Source organism: Falco punctatus (genome assembly GCF_963210335.1).
Source record: "Falco punctatus genome assembly, chromosome: Z".
Taxonomy (NCBI): Eukaryota; Metazoa; Chordata; class Aves; order Falconiformes; family Falconidae; genus Falco; species Falco punctatus.
Window position 1 is genome coordinate 40,059,600 of NC_137586.1, and position 24,138 is coordinate 40,083,737.

Consider the following 24,138-nt stretch of genomic DNA (forward strand, 5'->3'; position numbering starts at 1 on the left):
ACCAGTCTCACTTACTACTTCTACTGTAAAACATGTTTGACAACTGAACTGACACCTCCAAATTTCACACATTGTAGGTAGAGCTTGCTAACCTTGTATGACCTGTAGTTTAGAAGACGGATTTTGGAGGTGCTCTATCTGCATGGAGTAGGACTGAGAAATTGGAAAGTCAGGTTTCTTTCAATATTTATAACTTTCATGCCTAGCAGTAGTGAGGAATAAAGGTCCTTAACAGATCAAATTTTTAGAAAGTTTGGTTATCTTACAAACTGAAGTCTTTTAGAACTTACTCTTTTCTGCAGTAAGACAGCCTGCAAGATGTTCATATTGAAATAACAGAAGTTGCAATAAGCCTGTGTACTACTTATATAGGGCCTACAGAATCATAGAATGGTTTGAGTTGGAAAGGACCTTGAAAGATCATCTAGTCCAGCCACCCTGCTATGGGCAGAGACATCTTTCACTAGATCAGGTAAAAGATAACAAAGAATAACTCTTTTTTTCTACCCATGTTAAAACTAATGTCCTGTAAGCTCTGGTTATTCCAAATAAAAAATAATAAATACAAGACTATGATAAAGAGAGATGGCCTTACAAAATGTTAATGATTATAAATATAATCAAAATTCATGGAAATTCTGTGATACCTGAAGAACTTGGATCTGCAGAAACCTTTTCCAGCCACTACTGTAGCAAGCATTCCTCCATATAGGTTCATACTCGGGGCAGTGTTTGCCCAAGCATGGAGCTAAATGTCTCCATTGACCATTGTTGCATCTGTTTCCCTGTGCAGCTGTTAGGATATTCTCTGAAAATCTTCCTTTTTTTGTTGCTAAGCTTGATCTTATTATGAATAATCTGGAAAAAAAACCCTGTGCTTTGAGCTTGCTCCAGCATGTTGGCATATCTGCATGTCCTCTGACTCACTCCAAATTGTGATGCTGACAGATTATTACTTGCTTTATCTTTCCAGGTACCCATCATGTCAATATACATTTTCATGATGAAAATCTGAACTGTTTGACTTTCATGATAAAAAAAAGAGATATGTACTTTAATAATGACGAACCATTTTAAATTATACTTTTCATGTCGGTTTGCTATTCAGGATTGAGTATATTTTACTTTGACAGACTGGAAACAAGTCTAGGAACAAAATGGCTGCTATGTTGGGCACACAGAGAAAGAAATTTAACACTTTTTATGTTCAGAAAATAAATAGCATCAGACTTACCAAGCTCTGTGTGCAAAAATACTCTGAAAACAATATAGGAATGTGAGAAGAGCAAGGGGAAGGTAACCTACCAGCCCTATCTTCACATGAAAAGTAATCATGTCATTCACAAAAGAAATCAAAACAGTTAAGTAATTTTACTAATGCTCTTCTTAAATTTGTGTATGTGCCAAAAATGCTTTGAAGCTTTCAGTATAGAAGCTACATGCAGAGATTAGCTGAACCTTCAAGCTCACAGAAGGTCATTGTGGGTTGGATATTTTGATGGATGAGTCATTCAATGGTTAAGGAATAGGCTGGATAGACTCACTCAAAAAGTTCTGGTCAGCACCTCAATGTCCAAGTGGAGACTGGTGATGAGTGGTGTTCCTCAGGGGTCGGTACTGGAAGTGGCACTGTTTGACATATTTATTAGTGACATGGACATGGAGATTGAGTGCACCCTCAGGAAATGTACTGACCACACAAAGCTTTGTGGTGCAGTTGACATGCTGGAGGGAAGGGATTCCTTAACAGTCTGGAGAAGTGGGCCTGTGAACCTGTTCAACAAGACCAAGTGCAACGTCCTGCACATGGGTCAGGGCATTCCCAAGCACAAATACAGGCTGGGCAGACAATGGATTGAGAGCAGCCTTGAGGAGAAAGACGTGGGGTGTTGGTGAACAGGAAGCTCAACATGACCCAGCAATGTGTGCTTGCAGCCCAGAAAGCCAGCCATGTCCTGGGCTGCATCAAAAGAAGCGGGACCAGCAGATGGAGGGAGGTGGTTCTCCCCCTCTGCTCCGCTCTCGTAAGGCCCCAGCTGGAGTACTGTGTTCAGCTTTGGGGCCCCCAACATGAGAAGGACAGGGACCTGCTGGAGCGAGTCCAGAGGACAGTCACAACGGTGGTCAGGGGGCTGCAGCACCTCCCTGATGAAGACAGGCTGTGAGAATTGGGGTTGTTCAGCCTGGAGAGAGACCTTATTAGAAGCTTTCCAGTACCTACAGCGAGCCTACAAGAAAGCTGGAGAGGGACTTTTGATAAGGCCATGTAGTGGTAGGACAAGGGGTAATGGCCATAAACTGGAAGAGGAGAGATTTTGATTAGATACAAGGAAGAAACTTTTCACTAGGAAGGTGGTGAGGCACTGGAACGGGTTTCCCAGAGAAGCTGTGGATGCCCCATCCCTGGAAATGTTCAAGGCCAGGCTGGATGGGGCTTTGAGCAACCTGGTCTAGTGGAAGGTGTCCCTGCCCATGGTGGGGGAGTTGGAAGCAGATGATCTTTAAAGCAACTTCTAACCCAAACCATTCTATGATTCTATGGCCAGTGTCATATTAATGAACACCTTTCTGAAACAGGGAAGAGATTTGGAGGTAAGCAAGTCAACCTCTGGAGTTGTTCAGATAACTTTCAGTGCTTACTTTTTTCTGCTCTGACTGTCGGAAAAGTTGGAGATTGTTACTGTGGTACTGCAGGAGTTATTCTGGGAGATCAGATGGATGTTATTAATGAAGTAAAAAGGCTTTTCCAAAAAGAAGAACAAAGACAGGTTGCTTAGGGGTCACTTGCTGATTTAAGGGAAATGCTCTTTTCTGTACGTTTGTCATTGCTTCTTTCTGCTGAAAGCTGGGAGTAACATCTGGGAAGTGCTTCTGAAAACTTCATATAGATTTATCCTTACCTCTTTTTGGCATATTTCTCTGGGCAGGGCGGTGGTGGTGGTGGTGGTGCAAAACAAAAAACAATAACAACGCCAAAAAACCCCAACACCAGGAAGTAAAAATGTTCTGAATTTCCTTTGTGACTCTGAATTATGCCTCTCCAGTAGTAGACCTGACTTGAACCTTTTGGAAAGAACTTTCTAATCATCCCCATTGACCATGGTTAGCCCCCATAACAATGCCTTTCAGATGAAACTAAATAGAAAAGTGCATGACAGGAGCATCCATGTTGTGCTTCATTTTCTAATGGGTATTCACCCCCTTGGAGCAGTCTAGGACAAGTACAAAGTTAAACCCTCCTATAAGCATACATTGTGGACCCTCAGCACCAACTGTTTCGCTCTACTGATCATCTCATATGGGCTAATACTTGCTATTGTAGACATTGCCTAAATTTATGAGCTGCACCAATTTGAAGACTCACACTAAAGCAAGTTACTTAGAAATTAGGGAATTAATATAAAGAATATATAGAGAAATAAAGAAATATAAAGATACATAAAGATAGATATACAATATAAAGAAATAAAGGAGTAATATCCTTCGTATGGTTTCTTAAACATAATACCACTACAAATCATAAACTTACAGTAAACCAAATTCTTCACAGATGTTTTTAAAATAAATTTTGGTTCCACTCTCTCCTTTAGTCTGATTTTTCTCATTCAGAGATCTGTGTAAATTCTTCCAGGGTGCATATTTTTTCAGCGCTTGGTCCAGGTATGGAAGCAACACAGGCTTCTGGACACATTGAGATAAGCAGGAAGAATGGAACATTTTCAGCCTGCCACAACAGCACATGCAGCCCAGCTAACTATGACTGAAGACATATAATTGAAAGTCATTAAAGTCTGAAAGTCTTGACCTAGCAAGCATAAAACTAGTAACTTTGCCATATTCTAATGATTACAGAATTGATTTTCCTTCTTTTTTTGAGATGAAACCTAGTACACTCTGCAGTCACCTTTCATGGGAAGTACAGATGCATACCATTTCTGAAAATGAGGTATTAATCAGGTAATTATCTTGCCATGTGGTGGCAAGAGTCCTGCCCTGTCATCTTATATTGCATCTGTTCTGGCAGAAGCCAAGACCTCGCTGACAAGAGGTTTGATAAATCACCCTCCAGTCCCCAGCAGGGTGATACGGATGCTTGTGCTTGCATTGTCTGTGTTACACTTCTGACAGCTGAGGTTAGGAGATCACTCTTGAAAGTTGTCATGCTCTTTTTTTTTTCCCATGAAGAGGAAACTTATTCAAGCTCTGCTTCCTTTTTTCCACTCTTTGCTATAGTAGATGGTGTCAGTCTATTTTTAGTATTATCCACTTAACTCTGGCCCTTGAGACATCTGACTGAAAAGAGAATGACAATGTGAAGATAGCTACTGATGATAAAAAGTAAACCAATCATTTTGCCACTTCATCACTAATTTTCAAATCTCTAATACTTGGAAGCTTTTTTGGGATCCCCTCTGGAACACTTCCTACCACAGTGCATTTCTTGAGGAAGAGGAATGGAGTACTTCTGTTATTACAGCTGTCAGTTTGATAGAGGGGAAACAGGCATTTTATATGTAATGAAGGTACAAACTTTTGTTACAAAATTGTAGCATTTCAGAATATTCTACATTTTATAGAATTGTAAGCCTCTAAAGAGTGCTTTTAGATGTTTCCTTGTTGTCAGATAACTTTGAATTGTTTTGAGAAAGGGGTATCTGCATTTTGAAGTAACTCCATTTCACTGCTTTAATTTTTCATTCCCTTTGCACATTTGTTCCATTATTGGAACAGCATTATTTAAACAAGTGTTTCTGCATGCATTAAAACCAGTTTTACAGATTTGCCTTTCTTTGGGGACTGGCTTTGGTGCTTAAAGTGAGGCAAAATTCAAGTCAGACTTTTCCTGTTTTGAGGGCATTTCTCTTTCTTTTTTTCCTTTTTCCACATGGACCCACTGTGCCAAGTAATGCATACACTGCTTTTGCATTTTTCCTACTGTTGACAACACCTATGGGGTCACTTCCTTCCTCTCTACAAGATATTTTAGAACCTCATTTCTCTGTGACTTCCTGTTAATCCTGGCCAGTTAGGATTAACTTGGGTTAGTCACTTGTGTCAAAAGTCTTGGATGTAGGGAACAGAAAACATGACTACATGAGTCTGAAAAGCCAGGTTAAAAATAGGAAGAACACTTGCCTGACTTGCTTTACTTTCCTATCTCTGACAGTCCTCAGTCTGAAACTAATGGAAATTTTATAATGGGATGATTCATTTTAACAAAACCCACTGAGCAGTAAGTTCCAGGTCTACTGAGATGCTTTCTGCCATGTTTCCACTGGAAACATCACATAATTTTGCATTTGAGGCCCTGGAGACAAGAAAGATGCTGAGAAATACTTACTTTGCCACAGGAATGCAGAATGTCTTACATCTTAGGTGGTGACCAGGTTTAGGCAAAATTTATTTTGGCTCCATATACATACTGGAGACCATTGTACAATTAATGGTTATTGACTTAACATGTTCTGTACCTGAATTTTACCAAGGTTATGATATTGAGCCCTGTACCTTACGCTGAGCTTAAAAACCACTTTCAGAGTCAATAGGATCTGAGGATTTAGTAAGAAATAGGTAAAGAGAAGGGAAAGACACTACAGTGACAGACCAAGACTGAGAATTCCTGTGAGATAGTTAGACCAAAGGGGTAGCCACACAGTCAAATGAAATCGTTGCCTCAAACGAATATATATCTAACTAAATATATGCATTGAGGGCCAATAAAAATAAAGGTGAAAATTAAGACACAGTTTCTAAGCCAGGGGGAGGGGGGAATCTGTAATGCTGCTATTTTGGGTGAATGGTTCAAGTGCATACAACACCCTAGCAACTGAAAACCTAAACTCTTAAAATAAACTCAAGTGCTCAGTCAAGGTGTCTGTCAGCCTCCTGAAACAGAAATGGGAGTTTGCAGGATGGAAGAATGGAAGACACTGAATCACATTTGTTCTTTGGCAATGGATGTGAATTAGGTTTTTCTACCACCTTGGGTCTGAACATCATGTTCAGTGGTAGTAAGGCATTCAGGGGTGCTCTTTGCTTCCTTCAGTATCTCTGCCAGCACTTACCGTGTTTGCAAGTATTCTTGTATGCATTTGATCAAGGAGTGAGCAAGAGAGACCAAATTAAGTGGTTACAGTGCATCCACCTAGGAGATGAGTGTGTAACTGGAGCAGAGCCTGGAGTACCTGATCTCATAGTATCCTAGGACTGATAAATAAAAATCTTAGATTCAAATCTCCTTAGGCTGAGGAAGGAATTGAAGCTGGGTTGTTCATTTAGAGAGGTGAAGTGGCTTTATCACCATAGTTCTTTGTGGATATTTTTTCCATCTGACTGCATGTGACAAAATCTGGACAAATTCTCTAACACTTTTTTAATAGCTAGGGTTTTTTTGTTGTTTGTTTCATTTTTTGTTTTCATGGCTAAACCATTATGGATGTTAAAGATTGATGCATTTAAGTCCTCCCATTACCTAGGTTAATGGACTACACTCCTTGAACGCACATATGTAGTTTTCATTGGGAAACATACTTGTGATTTGGCAGATGTCTTAAGGATGTTTTTTACTTGAGGGTTGAGCTTCTTCCGCTTTCAGATATTCTGAACCGATATCAGAGCATGAAAGAAAGCTTGTGATGAACTCCATAGTCAGATGCTGAGCATTTATGTAGATGCACTTGTAATAAAAGATCCACAGAATCTGGCTACTTTGTATTTCCATCTGCAACTGTCCTAGGTCCAGAAAGGCAAATGGAAAGGAAGAGCTTGGAACAGGAAAGAAATGAGACAACTGAGAAAAGGAAATAGTGAAAGAAAAATCTAGATGAAAGAAACACTGTGATGAAGTGGAATTCTAAGGACAGGTGTTCATAAGTTACATAAACAAGAAAAGCTGCAGAAAGACTTCCCAATTATTTTTTACCAAAAAGTTTTATCAACATATAAGTGAAAAAAGAAACAATCAAGTGGCAAGCCAATAACAGTCAAAATTCACTCTCTCTCTCCAGTTCCCTACTTTTTAAAGTATATTTTTTAAAGTAGCTTAATCAAGTTGGTATGGCTCGAGCAAAAGGATTGTGTAGTCATGTACAAATGGTCATGAAAAGATGAGAAAGACAAGAGTGAAAAAAAATTATATACATTGTTTTCAGACAGCTTTTTGTTGTTTTGTTTATTTTTAACTTTTAAGATACCATGGTTCCAGATCAATTTTTTCTTTTTATAAAAGACCTTAAAAATTATCCTCTCTTCCCAGGATTCATCATCACCAGCTGAATCAACTGCTTACCTTTATATCTGCAATCTCCTCCTCTTATGATTTGAATTAAAGACTCAATGTAGACTTTCATAAAACAGAGCAAGGGACAAAAACAGTTTTCTTGCTAACTCCATGGATGTTCCCAATTCACTGCCTTCAGAGCAGCAGCTGGATGTTCATTGTGCTGAATCAAGTATAATGAGAATAGAAACTGTATGTACTGCTCTGGTAATTGCACTGGAAACACCCTTGAGACATTCTGAGCCCAGTAATCTCTTGCAGAAGGAATGAAATTAAATGTCAGTTCTGCTTACACACTTATCAAAAGAGATTTTAATTGTTGCTTGATTAGATTAACATTTTACTTACAGTACTTACATGCACAGAATTTCAGATTATCTGTATTCTCACTCTAAAAGAAAAAGTCTTACTTGGGAGTGAAATGGTTTAATACCTACCTGACATTTATTTTCCCCTACTCCCTTCTTCATCCTTTACTATTCATTTGGGTTACATTATCCGGCGAATTATTTTCAAGGAACAATACCTTGCAAAGGCCTACGTTGTATTTCATTTGCAGGTTATACTATTAAGTGATGGTAATTTCTTGGAAAATTCTGTAATATTTGGTGAAGTAATGCTCCTGGTAAAATTGATGGTATAAAACAGTGTTGGTTAAATTGAAGCCAAGTCTGTGCTGCCTGTAGTGTAGCTGTAGTTACAACATTTTGTACACCACAAATAACTCTGCCATTAGATAAATCTTTATTTCAAATCAACTTTTGTGAACCCATTTTAATTTAATTTCTAGAGAAATTGTAACTGTACTTGGATGCTTAAGGAAACAGTAGAAGTCAGATTTTTTTTTTTCTTCTAGTGCCTATAGTATGTTGCTATAGAGGCTTGCCTGTGGCAGAATTGATTTTAAGGGGCTTACAATTCTTTTACAAAAATCTGCTCAGGGTTGAAGATGGGCCAAACCAGTTCTACTACTGAGGAAATTCTTTATGAAGCTGAACTAAGATAACTCATTATATGTCTTAAATACAGGATTGATATTACAAATTCAGTGAAATGGCAACAAATTTTCACTTCACCATACAAAACCCTTGAGTCCCATACTGGAAGTTTCAGAGATGTCTGCTACTTGGTTGAAAGAACATCTGAAGAGAGACACTTTCCCACGGTCTTGCTTTCAAAAGTTGATGTTCTATGCTTATCTTTTTAATTCTAGAAAATGAACAGCAAAGTACTAAAATAGACAGAGCAATGTCACTACAAGAAACTCATTCATTTAGCTCCAGGCAAAAAGCCTTTCAACAGAAGAAGGGGGTTTAAGCAAACATTATATTTAATCCATACTTTTGGGTGTGCTCTTGAGTCTTGTTTTCCTTTCCCTGGCAACAATGTAAATTAGGAATGGCTTGACTGAAATTTGTTGAGTTTCACAGACACCAATAAAAGAACAATCTGGCTGGATAATGATTATTCATAGTAAGTAAGTTAATCCATGGGCTATTAAAGTCGATTAAAAGTGGAAGCCATAAAAGGGCATTTTTGAAAATAATTACTGGATTTGGGACTCAAAAAGAAGACATTAAGTAGTCTCACTGTTGGTTTATCTTTTTTTTTCCTTCTTCTGAACCATCTTCTCATTGAAGAAGAAAAACTGAGGAAGGAGTAAGGGGTAGCAAAGGAGAGAATCAGAATTCAAAGAAATTCCTTTCTTTCTCCTGAAATCTGAGAAAGAAGTTTCCCTTACTGTTGCATTGTTTGGGTTTGTTTTTTTCTTCAGTGAAAGGCTGTTGATGCTTCTGTTTAGTTCCAGTAAGGGCTACTAGTCATGATGGATGAACTGTTTTCATTTCATCTGTGCTGGCCCATCATTCTGTTCTTCCTCACCAGGCAGTTTCTCAAGGTAACCACATCTGAGGTTGTAAGACGCAAGTGCCTATGGATGATATTGCTCACATACTCTCTGTGAAATTTATATACCAATGCATATATTAGAAATTTAGAATTGAATGCTAGTAACTCATTTTTAGTATATATGTAACCTCTAAAAAAAGCATGAGAGGCATTATTGTACATAAATATTATGATCTACTTAACAAAACCCAAAAGTGTCCCCAGATTTGCATTGTGAATTTACATGTCAGGAGAAGTATTTGTAAATTTCTGAGAACGGGAGTGAATAGATTTGAAAGAATTAGCCATCATATAATCTTGGTCTGAATGCTTCTTTTTGAAGGATGGGTTTAAAGTATTTTTGAAGGATGGGGAAATAGGAAGAAATATGTATTTTAAACCATGAGGAAAGATTGCACCTGATGTTTTGTTTTAAGTATCCTGGGGATAAAATTATGAAACATCACAAATATTGTCCAGCTACAAATACAAAATAACTGCATGCTATTTAACTAAGTGGGTAAAACTTTTGTGAGATGGGAAAGAAACCTTATGATTGAGACCATGTGTAGGATAGTCTTAAAGAAGGAGAAATATAATACAACTTTTGGACAGTATCCCTGACTTTTTTGTTACCACCTTTTGCAACAGTGCTTGTGAGACAATACTCATGGAGATTTATTTGCTGTTGTACCCATGGCTCTTCAGTGAGTATAGAAGTGGAAACAAAAGCTTTACAAAATCAGATCACCAGCATATTGTACTAGCTTTCCATTTGCAAAAAGAACTACATGAATTGTTAAGCAATTGGTGAATTGCCTCTTTGTTTTTTAAAGGATATGCTGGTGTTCTGGAAAAGCAAGAAGGGGAGGAGAAGAGGGAGCCTGTTTTAAGCAAAAACCCTTCCCTGAAGTCATATCCAGCATGTGCTACTTAAATGCCGAATCTAGAAAAAAGTAATTCACCTTTCTCACCTCTAGAGCATTTCTTTCCTTTTGATGATGTCTTTTGCAGTGGGCTAGAGGGAAGAGACAGTTCAAAGTAGTTTCACTAGTGGGATTCATTAGTAGGATGACTTTTCCAAGTTTGGCAGGTGGCAGAAACATTGTGATATTTGTATCTTAACACTGGAAGAAAAGTCCTCTGTTCCTCTTCATGTGTGGGAAGCGAGTGTACTACTATCAGCCTATTTTTTTACAAACTAACAGGAAAAAATTCAGTTTCTTAGAGTGAAAGGAGCACAGTGTGATGTTCTGTGTCACATTTCTGTGCCATGTTTTTCTCAGCTCTGCAAAGGACTCCCGTAACTGCCCTGCCTTGCCAGGATGACAAAAGGTTCTCTTTATTTAAGGATGCTGTGGGTAGGAATGACAGCAAGACCTCTTTACATGTTTACATCTTTAAAATACTCTTCAGGAATTACATTTTGGAAAAATAGAGATCCAGGAAGGGTGGAGGCAGTTTGAAAAGTTTTCTTTAACTGATGAACGGAAAGGAAATTGGGAGTTTAGTGTTCATTCTGAAACTGACTTTCCTTGCTTTCTGTTTGAGATTTGATTTCAGTTTTGTAGAAGAGGTTTATCTACTGGATTAGATTGCAGAACCAAAACTTTCCAGAGTTATATTACATATATTTGTACTTACCTTCTTGGGAAAATGGTGCAGAGAGAAAAAAAAACTAAGATGAAAATCTGGTAGCTCATGAAGCACTGAAGTTGCACAGCATCCAAGACATAATGTAGCCTTCAATTCACGCCAGTGGTATCACAGAATGGTTGAGGTTGGAAGGGACCTTTGCAGAGCTTCTGGTACAACCCCCTGCTCAATGAAGGCCACCTAGAGCCAGTTGCCCAGGACCATGTCTAGCTGGCTTTAGAATATCTTTAAAGAGGGTGACTCCACAACTTCTCTAGACAATCTGTGCTAGTGCTCAGCCACTCTCACAGTAAAAAGGCTTTTCCTGATGTCAGAGGGAATCTGCGATGTTTCAGTTTGTGCCCATTACCTATTGTCACAGGGCACCGTCCCTTCAGGTACTTTGTATATATTAATAAGATCCCCCCTGAGCCTTCTGTGCTCAAGGGTGAACGTTGCCAGATCTCTCAGCCTCTCCTCATAGGAAAGATGCTCTAGTCCTTTCATCATCTTCATGGCTTTTCACTGAACTCTCTCCAGTATGTCCACATCTCTTTTGTACTACGGAGAACAAAACTGTACACAGTACTCCAGGTGTGGCCTTACCAGTGCTGAGTAGAGGGGAAGGATCACCTCCCTTAACCTGCTGGCAACACTACTCCTAGTGTAGTCCAGGATACCATTAGCTGGCTTATGTTCAACTTGATGACCACCAGGACCTCTAGGACATTTTTTGCAAAGCTACTTTCCAACTGGTTGACCCCCAGCCTGTGCTGGTGCTTGGGGTTACTCTTCCTAGGTACAGGACTTGGCACTTACTCTTGTTGAATGGCATGAGGTTCCTGTCTGCTCCTTTCTCAAGACTGTCAAGATGACTCTGGGTAGCAGCACAACTGTCTGGTGTATCAACCTCTCCTCCCAATTTAGTATTGTCTATAAATTTGCTGAGAGTGCATTTGGTCCCATCATCTCGGTGGCACCTCACTAAACTCTCTCCGATATGTCCTTGTGTCCTTGTTTCTCTTGTACTGTACTGAAGAGACCAAGCTGTATGCAGTACTCTAGGTGTGTCCTCACCATTGCTGAGTAGAGAGGAAAGATCACTTCTCTCAACCTGCTGGCGACACTCTCCAAATGCAGCCCAAGATTTCATTAGTCTTCTTTGAAGCAGAGCACACTATAGGCCCATGGTCAGCTTAGCTTCCACCAGCACCCTCAGGGCCTTTTCTATAAACTCCTTCCAGCATAAACTGGTGCACGGTATGGTGTGTATGACTTGGTACTTCTCTTTACTAAACTTCATAAGGTTCCTATCAGTCCATTTCTCCAGCCTGTCAAAGTCCACCTGGGTGGCATCATGACCCTCTGCTATATCAGTCACTCCCCACAGTTTTGTGTCATCACCAGACTTGCTGAGGGTATACTCCGGCCCATCATCCAGATAAGGATGTTGAACAGGACTGGCCCCAGTATTGATCCTGCACTACATCACTAGTTACTGACCTACACTAGATCTCATGCTACTGATCATCACCTTCTAGGCCCAGCCGTTTAGCCAGTTTTAAATCCACCTCTCTGTCTGCTCCTCTAGCCTGTACTTCATCACCTTCTCTATGAGGATCTTACAGGAGATAATGTCAAAAGCCTTAACTGAAATCTAGGCATAGAATATCCATTGCTCTCCCCTCATCTACCAGGCCAGTCATTTGATCAGAGAAGTTTATTAAGTTGATCAAACATGATATTCTCTTGGTGGACCACGTTGACTACTCCTGATCGTCTTCATGTCCTTCAAGGGCCTGGAAATGGTTTCCAGGATTAGCTGCTCCATCACTTCCCCAGGGACTGAGGTGACACTGACCAGCCTGTTGTTCTCTGGCCAGTTCTCCTTCTTGCCCTTCTTGAAAATAGGAGTGACACTTGCTTTTCTCAGTTCCTCAGGTGCTTCTCCCAATGACTGTGATTGATCAAAGGCTATAGAGAGTGTCCTGAGAACGACATCAGCCAGCTCCCTCAGCATTCATTGAGTGCATCCCTTCTGTGCCCATGGACTTACATGTGACTAGTTTGCTTAAGCCAGGGGTCCTCAAACTACAGCTTGTTCGCCAGATACGGCCCCCCAGGGTCCTCAGTCCGGCCCCCAGTATTTACAGACCCCCCTGCCCCCCCTCCCCCACCGGGCGTTGGGGGGGAAACCAAGCAGCCGCAGATGGCTGCCTGCCACTGCATCCGCGCGCCGGCCCCCTGGTTAAAAAGTTTGAGGACCCCTGGTTTAAGCATTTATTCACTGACCTAATCCTCGTCCAGAAAGGCCAAATCATCCTTTCTCCAGACTTTCCCCATGGTCTCTGGAACTTGGGATTCCTGAAGGCCTGTCTGGTTAGTAAAGACTGAAATGAAGGAGGTACTCAGTACCTCAGCTTTTTCATGTCCTATGTCACCAGGGTCCCTGTCTCATTCAGCAATGGGCCCACATTTCCGCTAGCCTTCCTAGCCACCCATCTATTTATAAGAGCCTTGCTTGTGGCCTTTGACATCCCATGCTGGAGTCAGTTACAGCTGGGCTTTGGCTTTCCTAACCTCATCTCTGGATGCTCAGATGGTATGTCTGTATTCCTCCCAGTATGTCTCCATACACTTTAAATAGCTGTTTCCCCATGCCTGTTCTTTATTTGTCCATATGGAGACTATCAAAGGTAACACACACCTGACTAAAACACAGTCTCTCTGTATCATGAATACTGACTCAGTAGTGAGTGGAACACTGGCTCCTTCACGTTGTAAATTTTCTTCCATAGACAATACATAGATAGCACTTCAAATGTATTTACAGTAACCCTCAAAAGTAAATTATTAGGTGTACATATTAAAAAGGTTGTTAACTGGTTGCTCTTAATTTCCTTACTTTGGTACAATTTCATATAGATATCTGAGAGAGCAGAAAGTGTTTTAGTAAGGATTTGAGTTTGTATGAGCTTTCACATAGGTGAAAAGACTGTTGCAGTGTTGTACCATCATGACGATACACAAGATGACCTATTCTGCCACTCCTGTTTCTCTCAGAAATAACTGATGTTGCTTTCTTGCAGGAGATCATATGCTGCTCTGCAACATTATTTTTGTATGTCTTGATCTGCTTTAAGTGGCAGTCTGCTTACCAGTCATCTGGTGGCAGGTCAGATGTTTATTCTGAGATTACAGACAGTTCATTTATGTCTAGCCTTCTAATTGTTTCCATGCATTCTATTTAACTGGTTTTCTTCTCCATGTCACTGTCAGCGGTGTAGGCTGTTTTATTATTTGATACGGTAGCCCAAAACATGCAGAAGATGCTGGGACCATATTAGGAATTGATTTGGAAAGATATTCATTGTGATACAGGAATATATGCTGTGTTTATGATAGGAAAATATATCAGAAGGCTTTATCCTGAAGAGGTAAAATGGTAGCTGTAAAATGTTCTTTAAATTACAAATTATATTCTGATATATAGTGTAGCATTTTTTATAAGAAAGGTTGTAACTCTCACAATGGTTGTGCTCAATTTGTTTAATAGACAGCTCTAACAGCTGAAGATTTTTATCTTTAATTCAAAAAATGTGTGCTTGGAGCATGTGCCTTAGTTGGTTCGTGTATATGGTCATAATTACTTAGGAAATCTTACAGAAAGACAGAATTCTAGACTACTTAACAAGCAGGTTTCTTTGAAGCAACATGCATTTATGTAATGCACTCTGTCTTGTCACAGTTCTGGAGAGCCATTTACTGCCAATTGTAGACTGCTTTGCCTGGGTCCCTATTTGCAGTCGTAGTCATAGCAAGGGACTGGTGTTAGAGCAGGTCTGTGATTTACTTATCCTGCCAGGTGATCCCAGTTTATTCACAAGCTTAGAACAAATATTAGGCAGCCTCTTACTGACTCCCTCCATGTGCTGCTCTTCATGACTCATCTATTAGGAAATACTTCCAGGCTATGACAGACGTCGTTCTTCTATACTGACTCCTTATAGGGTGGCCTCTTCAAAGCAGAAGAGGAGGATTCTCTAGGATGGAAAGCAAGTGTTAGAGCTATGTATCTTGATAGGCTTAGAAGTAGAGGTTTTTTTCTGTCGGTTTGTAAGAGGATAACTGGGGCTTCTCTGATCTTGTAGGTATAAATAAGACATTAGGTTTAACTGCCTACTGGCTCATGTTTCACATCTGAATCTATCGGCTCTTGTTCTGGTTCCTTTACTTGAGAGTATATGGTATTTATCATATCTTAATTCAGATTCCAGTAAAGTATCAAGCGTAAAGATAGTGGTGAAATAAGGCTGAAACTTGACCTTTGTGCGGCATCTAAATTCCGGTAGGACTCAACCTGCTGTTTGTGCTGCCTGCTCTTTTCCGCTGTCTTGCCTGAGATAAGCCAGTGTTGTTTTCACGGAGGTTGCAGTACTGTGAATATGCACGTTGTTGGCTCTGAACAAGAAATGGTGATGTTAAATATTGATTTGTGGCAGGCTGGTGTCTTAAAAAAGAAAAGCACACTCCCACAATTCAAAGAAAAATATCATCATGATCAAAGGAGCAGGCTAAGATTTCAGGCTCTGGCAGGGAAAAGTGTTCATATTCAAGGGCTGATGTGGACAGCTGTACCTGTTACTAAAGAGCTATGATGCCATGAAATGAAGTCTGTCTTTATGTACTTTTGGCTGTAGAACTGCCCAGAAAAAAGTTATTTATAAGGAATAGCTGATGACTGACTATTCTACAAAAACTAGTAAAGCAAATATAGCTGACAGTAAACAAGTAATTCTGACTGTCAGACATCTGCTTGGGTATTTTCAATGCTGGAGTGTGCTGCTGCCTGTTTCTTCTGTTGTCTTTTTTTCATACGTGACTGTGGTGGAAGGACATTTTCACCTCTGGCTGCCTCTCCTCCTACTCTGTTGGGGAAAGTGAATCTGGCATCACTCTACTTCCAGTTTCTAGATCGAAAGGACTGAATTAACTTGCTGAAATCTCAGCTGTGGTAATCTGATTCCTCAGAAAAACTGGACATGTAATTGTGTCTTCTTTCACAATTTCATAAAGATCACTGCAGATATTCTCTGGACATTGTTGAAGTCTGGTTATCTCAGAGCTTTCCAAACTTTCCATCTGTCTGTTTAACTTCTTGATCTAAATTCTTGATCTAAACCAAAGGCTGTTTCTGAGGTCTGTTTTCTTTATTTCTTTATAAACTATTGAAACATCTGTAGCCTTTGTGTACATTGGGAAATTACTCTTTTTTTCTGTACTGGTTCTGTAATATCTGCATATAGTATGTACTGTATGTATATCTGTATAATATGTTTAAGCATACCAGCTGTAGAGTTGTGCTTTTAGAGGAATTATGTGAAAAAAGCTTCCCTTTCTGCAACGCTTAGCTCATGTGTGGTCGGGTAGACTCATTGACTCTCACCTCTGTGCTGTTGGTGTCATTCACATATTGCATATTTTAAGTCCCAAGAAGCATTACCAGGGAAAGAAAACAATGTATGTGATGAACTTTAGACCTTATACACTGAATTCTCTGTGATGGATTATCTTGTTTTTTCCAGCCTTGAATGAGAGGGTAGAACCAGCTCTAGAACTGAAACAGAAAGGACTGAAACTGAACCACCCACAATCCTTTTATATCATGTTTATTTTTTTGTTCTAAGTTGCCAGTGGCCTTTAGTCTCCAGCTACCACTCATGTTTCACATTGCTTAAATGTGGAGGTGACTCTCCTACTGAGTGGCATGTCTTCCTGTTTTCTTTCTAAATAAGGAAAGAAATGATGGAACAGAGTGAATACCATATATTTTTGTTGCATTTGCTTTTCTGCTGATGAGTCCAGATAAATTAAGTGAGAGATCAGAATGTCCCACAGCACAAAAAAGCTAAGATTAGTATAAGCAATATTTTACTGAAATTTTTCAGGTAAATTTTTTTTTATTTTTCCTTAAACATCTGAAGATTCTTATAATCAAGACACACTTCCTTTTTCTTTCTAAAGAGTATAATACTCAAAGGGATAGAGGGGCATGGTGGGAGGGACAAAAATCCAGGGTGTGCTTACTTTGTAAATTGAGAGTGAGCTTTTTTCTTTCTGATGATATTTGGGGCTACTTACTGACTCACCTCAAAACCATTTTTTTCCACTATGTTAGAAGAAGAGATACCAGGTGTAGCAGGTGGCATTGCCAAAATCATCAGTCATTCAGGAAAAAGACACTTGATCTGTGAGGGTCTAGAGAATAATTTTAAAGTACAGGATAGAGGAGAGTGGCTGCTTCAGCTTAAAAACCAAATGTTTGGGAAAGTATCTGTAAACATAGTTCAATAAACAGGGGAAAGAATGAGCTAGTTATTTCAGCAAGTTACAGTTATTGACAGTAACAAACAGTGAAAAAGCAGACCAATAACTAATGTATACTAGGAAGGTGGAAAAAGTTCCCTGACTTTGTCAGCGGTAATATTCTGAAACAGCCTTCCAATGAAAATTTTAGATGTGGAAGACTGTGCACCTCTAAGGACTTATCCCATCATACAGCAAGGGGGTTATGCGATATGATTGTGATAGGTATGCAGGGCCTAGGAACAACTGGATGCTTCAGTCACGGAATCCCCTTCCCTGTCAGTGTCAGCAAACAGGTGCGTCACTGTGTTACTGGTGATACTCACTGGTTTATCCTCAAATGGCCGGTAAAGGATCAGATGGGTTTTTGGATTCCTTTCTCAAAAATGCAGGAAATAATACTGGCAAGTTTGCTTAAATCTAGCTGCTGAAGCTTTTACAAGCATTAAACCTAGAGGAAAATCAGTGCTAACCAGATATGCAGATTTGAAGGGGCTCCACTAATTAGGCTGTGACTCCTTCAATCACCAGCTGGTCTGCAAAGCCAGCCAGCAGTTTTCTCAATCACTGTTTCCCAAGGTAGTCAGTAAAGTGTTAGTTCTTGGAGTAGACCTTGTCAGACCTTTTTTGGCAAGAGGGAATTTTGTTTATTTGTTTTCAATGAGTTTGTGTAGAAATAGTAAGAATTCAGAAATCTTAAATAATTTTGTCTGAATGACTTTGGATGGGTGCTCTGCTATCCCTTGGGAACAGTTTTGTTTAATTGGATGGAAGATGACACCAAATGCCTGCAGCTCCTTCCATGCTGTAGTCAAGAGTCCTTATTATTCAATTACATGCTTCTACATTCATTTTCTGTTAATTCTCCTTCTTCCATCCACCACACATCTGCCTCAACTAATTTCTGGTGTTTTTTTTAAGAGTTTCAGATTTTCAGCTTGAAATTCCTCTTGCAGATTTGTGGTCTTAAAATCCATTTCTTTTATAGTTGATTTTTCTTTGATTCAATTGTATGTCTTTGTGGTAGGTCACAATTTGAAGTATACAAACAAAGGCAGACCGTTTAATCAGATTTCAGTCTTAAAAACTGAGGCATCTACAGCCATGAAGATTGTGCTTATTCCATCGACAGATTTAGTGAATGTTTCCCTCTACGGGCTGTGTTGACGGTTCAAGTAGAAGCCTGCTAGTTACTAACTCTTTGTGGCTTGAGGGTTTGGGGCTTGGCTTAGTTCCAGCTATTAGCTGCAGTGTCTGTGTACTCAGTGATGTTTCATCACACTTTTGGGTTTTTTTCCTCCTTTAAGGTGTAAGTATTTGTCATTGCCCAGTGCATAAATTTGTACCAAAAACAGCATATGGACTGAAAACTAATCTAGCCTTCAGTTTTTCATACATATGTGTAAAAATCTTGTGATGTACTCATGTGTCAACTTTTTTTTTTTTAATAATACTCTGGACCAAAAAAAAAACCAAAACCAACAAAAAAACCCCAAACACCAAAACATGATACGCAAAAAAAAACCCAAACCAAAAAATCCAAAAAACCTCACACCTGCATAAGTTTGAAAAAGGGTCTTTGCTTTTGAACATTAACTTTTTCATTGACTCTTTGTGCTCCAGTTTTTGCATTTATACCAAAATAAGAGAACCTTGAAGTCTGTCACTACATACATGAGTGTTTTCTGGGGGTTTATTTTTTTAAAATCTTTTTCTTAAGGTTGTATTTTTTCTAAGGCTTTTCCTGCACCATTCTTCATTTAGCAAATGTCATCAGACTACACAGTTGGAAATCTGAATAATATGTGACATTACTAAGGTACTGCACAATCCTCTTTAGGCTTGCTTCTGTTGTTACTTTCCATTTCTGTCCTCCTCTGCTTCTTGTACGTGTGCATGGGCTATGGAAACTGCATTCTTAGAGCGGGAAATCTTTTCTTCAAAACTATTCATAAGACTCCTTGTATTTTGCTGGTGCTGTGTAAACTTTACATAGTACCAATATCTAGCCATAATAAATATCTGCTGGAGTGAATAGGAGAAACAACTTTAGAAAGAACAATTTCAACTTTTATTTCCTTACAGTGGGTTCTGCTTTTGTTCCAGTTGACATATTTACCAAATAGAAAATTATTCTGAGGTCTATAATGCCACAAAATATCTATAATGGAATTCTCTAGGGCTTTGTATAGGCAAGCGTACATCTTTTAAAGATCTGTTTACAGAAGTTCATGACCATTAGCATACACTGAAGTTCATTATTTGAATAAATTCAGAGAAGTTACCAGCTGTGTGGGCTATAAAATTTAATTGAAAGTGATCAAAACTGTGTGGTAAAAAACAGTGTTTGTATCTTATGAGGTCTAACCAGGATGTTTAAAAGAATGTTTGATGTCTCACATACATTAAAATTACAATTCTATTCATGGAAATTTCATTTTCTGCTTCTAGTTGTGATCTGTAGATAATCTTATTCCTTACCACTTAATATTTTTTTTCTTTCTTTTCTTAAGCAAAGCATCATTTTTTGAAGACCAGTTCAATACATGCCAGCTAAACTTTTCCTGACCTTACATCTATAAATTGCCTTATATTCACCTTCAGGTCCTCTCTGTTCCCTTAACTCCACAGTCCTGAAGCAAAAGACTTAAAGCAGTGAGAGAAAATTCTGTCAAACTTCCTCACACATCTTTCTCGTGATTTTATCTAAGTAATTAATCTATGAGTATCCAATAGCCTGATCAGATACCTCTCCAAAATCTCCCCTTTGATTGACTGTATGTGATACACCCGTGTTCCTCCTAACTTCATTTTTATTTGAAATCTACTCATAATCATAAAAAGTTCACATCAGGCACTTTTTCGTATTCCCTGAGAAGTGGCTTCAGGCGATCCTCTTTCTAAAGCACACCTGCTTTTGTACTTTGCTTTCTGCAATCTCAGTTTAGGGGCTAATCACAGAAACATGGAATCCTTTGGATTGGAAATTACCTTTAAAGATCAGAAAGTCCAATGGTTAACCTAACACTGCCAAGTCTACCACTGAACAGTGGCCCTAAGTGCCACGTCCACCTGTCTTTTAGATACCTCCAGGGGTGGTGATTCAACCACTTCCCTGGGCACCCTGTTCCAACGCTTGACCACCCTTTCAGTGAAGAAATTTTTCCTCACATCCAGTCTAAACCTCCCCTGGCACAACTTGAGGAAACGGTTTCCTCTTGCCCTGTCACTTGGTACTGATACCATACTTTTGAACAATATTCAAAAGATCCTTTTTTGCAGCCTCTTTACTTTAGCTGTAGGTCTCACTGGTTGTTCCTGTTTTACTGGTGAAAGTACAATAATGTGCCATTAAAAGCAGCTGAATAATTTACATGCACTAATAATGTATAAGCTATGCAGCCATCTTAAGGAGAACAGGGGAGGGATGGCATACACAACAAAATATAGCTTTTCTGGGAAGGAACGGGGACACCAAAAACAAACAAAGAAACAAACCCACCACCACAACAACAACAAGAAAAAAAAAAAAAAACAAAAACAAAAAAAAGCCAGATTTCCACACATCTTTAGAGAACAATGAGCTGCACATTCCCAGTGCAGTCTGTTACAGATTACATGGATTGCCTCAAACTGGCTGTTCTCTGCCTGCACCTAGAGCCATGGTCTTCCAAAAATAATATGTGAATATGCATATCTAATCAGAACACAGCACTGAAGAGTGTGGTATTATTAAAAAAAAAAAAAATCCCTTTGATGACAGTTCACACCAATAAAAGAAAATTCAAGAAAGAAATAGGTACATTGATGTCCTGTCAGATGATTAAGTGAATATTTTTGTTTAAACAGATGTTTCAATAACATCTGGTTACTTTCTGTTCCTATATAATGGAATGATCCATTTCTTCCTACCAATTCCTGTATCAGAAGTAGGAGAAGTTTGTATTTCAGATTATTTTGAAGGGTAGACATGCATTGTATTGAATCCAGTAGCCAAAACCTTCGTTTTGTTTTAATGAATTATCACAAAGGGCATTACCCGGTGACAGTCTTTTTGCATTCTGCTTCTACACTTTATTTCTATGGCAATATTTATAATTAATTAGATACAGTTGAAAACCTGACAGGGAAGAAATAAAGGGTTCTATGCAGTTACTTTTTCAATTATGCTACCTATTACTGAGCTAGCAAGATTTCAATTAACTGTAATTTGAAGAGTTCATCACATTGTAAATTTTGACCAGTGCCTCTAGCATTTCAGTTGTGACAAATTGTTGCTGTGTTCAAATGATTCTGTTTTTAACTAAATATTCTTCTGTTAACATGTCAGGTCTGTTCTGTTAGCATAAGAAAAAGCAATGTATAGAGTTTAAAGGTGTAATGAGAGAAGTTGATTGACTTTTTTAAAAACAATCTAATTATGGGAAAATCTAGTATCTCAGCTTGCTGACAAACATATCTCCCCCACCCTAGCCACTGCGTATTATACAGGTTTGTGGCTAGATGCCAGGGTAAACTGTTGTGCTCACAGAGAGCTCACAACACCTGAATGACACTGTGGCCTTGCTGTAGCCAAAGTCCTAACTAGGCACCAACTGGCTGGAAGGTGAGATGTTACTGGAGATCTGAATGTGGAGTTTGCATGCCGTTTCGAGGTAGCAGCGAAGTCGGAGAGAAAAAAAGCTGGTTCTTGGCATCTCTGTGCATTCACAGGAAGCCTACAGGAAGAAACATGTGCACAGCCTGCGTGAAAGCCATGTAATACGGACTGTCCTTGGTGAGCTTGGGAGGTCTTGTGTCTACAGGTAGCTGGCATGTAACCAAAGGAAATTAGCCGTGGCTAGTGTTACCTAAGCAAATCCTGAATAAGGAAGCAACTGCTGCAATGGCTTATGCTTTCTTCTGGCTGGTCACATTGTTAACAGAGGAAAGGAGGTGTTGCCAGAACATTTCTGGATTGTCTTAGAGCTGAATTCAGAGGGAAGAGGCTCTAGAGAGCAGCTGTACATCAGAGGGAGCAGAGTGGTCCCCTATCTCCTCTCCTGGCAGCTGCATTGAACATTCTTTGTAAAAATCAGGCCAGCACTGCTTACTTAAGATGAAAAATCATTATGTGCAAGACGAAGCATACATCTGTTAACTACTCCCAAAAGTATTTCTGTCAAGAAACATAAAATTTCCATATTTTACAAATGCTGTTTTTCTTATCAGCCTTAAGCAGCTAGCCTTTAAGTATAAAGAATAAAATGCTGGAGTATATTTTACAGATTTTTTACACCATTTACTTAGACAATCCCGCTTCTGGCTTTTTTTAGGCTCACAGGAATTTTGATATAAAATATACAGACTTCATGTATCACTTTGGTTTCTGTTCTTGAGTACTTGCTAAAATTTCTCTATTCCTCTTAAATATTATGTTGAAAATTGTTTTCTGAATTTCTCCTGCATTCTTGAGTCATTTAGAATTCCAGATAAATGTGGCAGCTCTATTACACATCAGAGTAATGAACCTTTTCTATGTTGTTTTGATGAGATGTCAAATCTAACTGTTAGTTTAAAATCAGTGGGCCCAACTAACATAAACAAGCAAAGTTTTGTGGATTTTCCTTAGTGTGCAATCTGGGAAGGGACATGAGATGGAAAATGAAGAAAGCGGGGAGGGTGAAAAACTTCAAAAGAATGTGAAAAAGTAGGAACCTCTATTTGGAATATAGGCTTCTATAACATGCATGAAATTAGTGGTGTAGTTCCAATTTAAAATAAGTATTCCAGATGTTTGTTTACATGAAAATGAATACATAAAGTCTGAAGGTATTTCAAAGAGGGAAATAGAAGAAACTGGCAAAGCCAAACTTGAGAATTTGGTTGAGTAGAGTATTCCAGTTCTCCGGAGAGTCTGCCTTGCTTCTAGTATTTTGACATCACTGTTACTCTGAACAGGAAGGTCCTTCATGTGGCCCAATGACAGATATGGACGTATGCCTACCATATACAGACCACTCTGATTCCTTTCTTGCTATAGTTTGCAAGCTTTGGGTCCTTCTCATGTACCCCTTAACCTGCCCAGGTTAGTATATTATACAGCATATATCCTTTTGTCTTTCTAGTTATATTTTCTAGGAAATAGCACATCTACGCTTTACTTTTCATTAACTTCAGCAGTTGAAACTACTGACGAATCAGCAGACAAAACTGCAGTGTATTGTCTTAACAAATGCTGATATCAAAAGTAAGGATGTTTTGATTTTTATTACTGAAAGGAACTATCCAAAATATGCTAAACTGTTAGATATGGATCTAAGTATGGACTTCAAAACAAATTTGCCAGGATAGTTACTGCCCGAGAACACTCTGGGAAACAATGATCTATGATATAGAAAATAGTTTCAATTATTGATTTTGAATACTGTATAAAGTATAAATTGTTAAAAGATTATCAGACCTCCAAAGAACTGACAAATAAAGTCCGTATTAACAAATACTTGGTATACATCAGTCATATAGAGTTTGGGGATTATTCACGAACATATTTAACAATGCTATTGAAAATATACCCAAGAAAAATCAATGCAGCAGAGATTAAAAAGAGCTGCTATCACAGGCATTTCTCAATATAGTACAGTTCTAAGTGGAATGCACTTAGAAACAAATGGAATCGACCATACCTCACAGAAGATAAGAAATTGTTAGTGCTTTAGTGCTTTTACTGCAAGGATCTAATCTTAATTCAAAAGACTTTTATTTAGAGCATCTGAGGTACCTGGTAATTAAGTGTATTTAATATTTAATTGTAAATAAAGTGTTTTGTTTGTACAAAAGAAAAATATTTTATCACATCCCCAAACAGTATGCAAAGTATGTAGTATGTATAATATCAGAAATTAACATTACAGATTTAGCTTTCCTGGTGGTGAACGTACTTTCAAGAAAAGCTGGGGGAAGTGGCATGATTTCAGCAAAATAGACTGCCT

The 24,138-nt window shown here is 38.8% G+C and overlaps 1 protein-coding gene across 2 annotated transcripts in view; it reads left to right on the plus strand.

Annotated features, from left to right (window-relative positions):
• The window catches only part of TRPM3 (transient receptor potential cation channel subfamily M member 3), a 309,277-nt gene that overhangs the window by 77,771 nt on the left and 207,368 nt on the right, over window positions 1-24,138 (plus strand). The window lies entirely within an intron of this gene.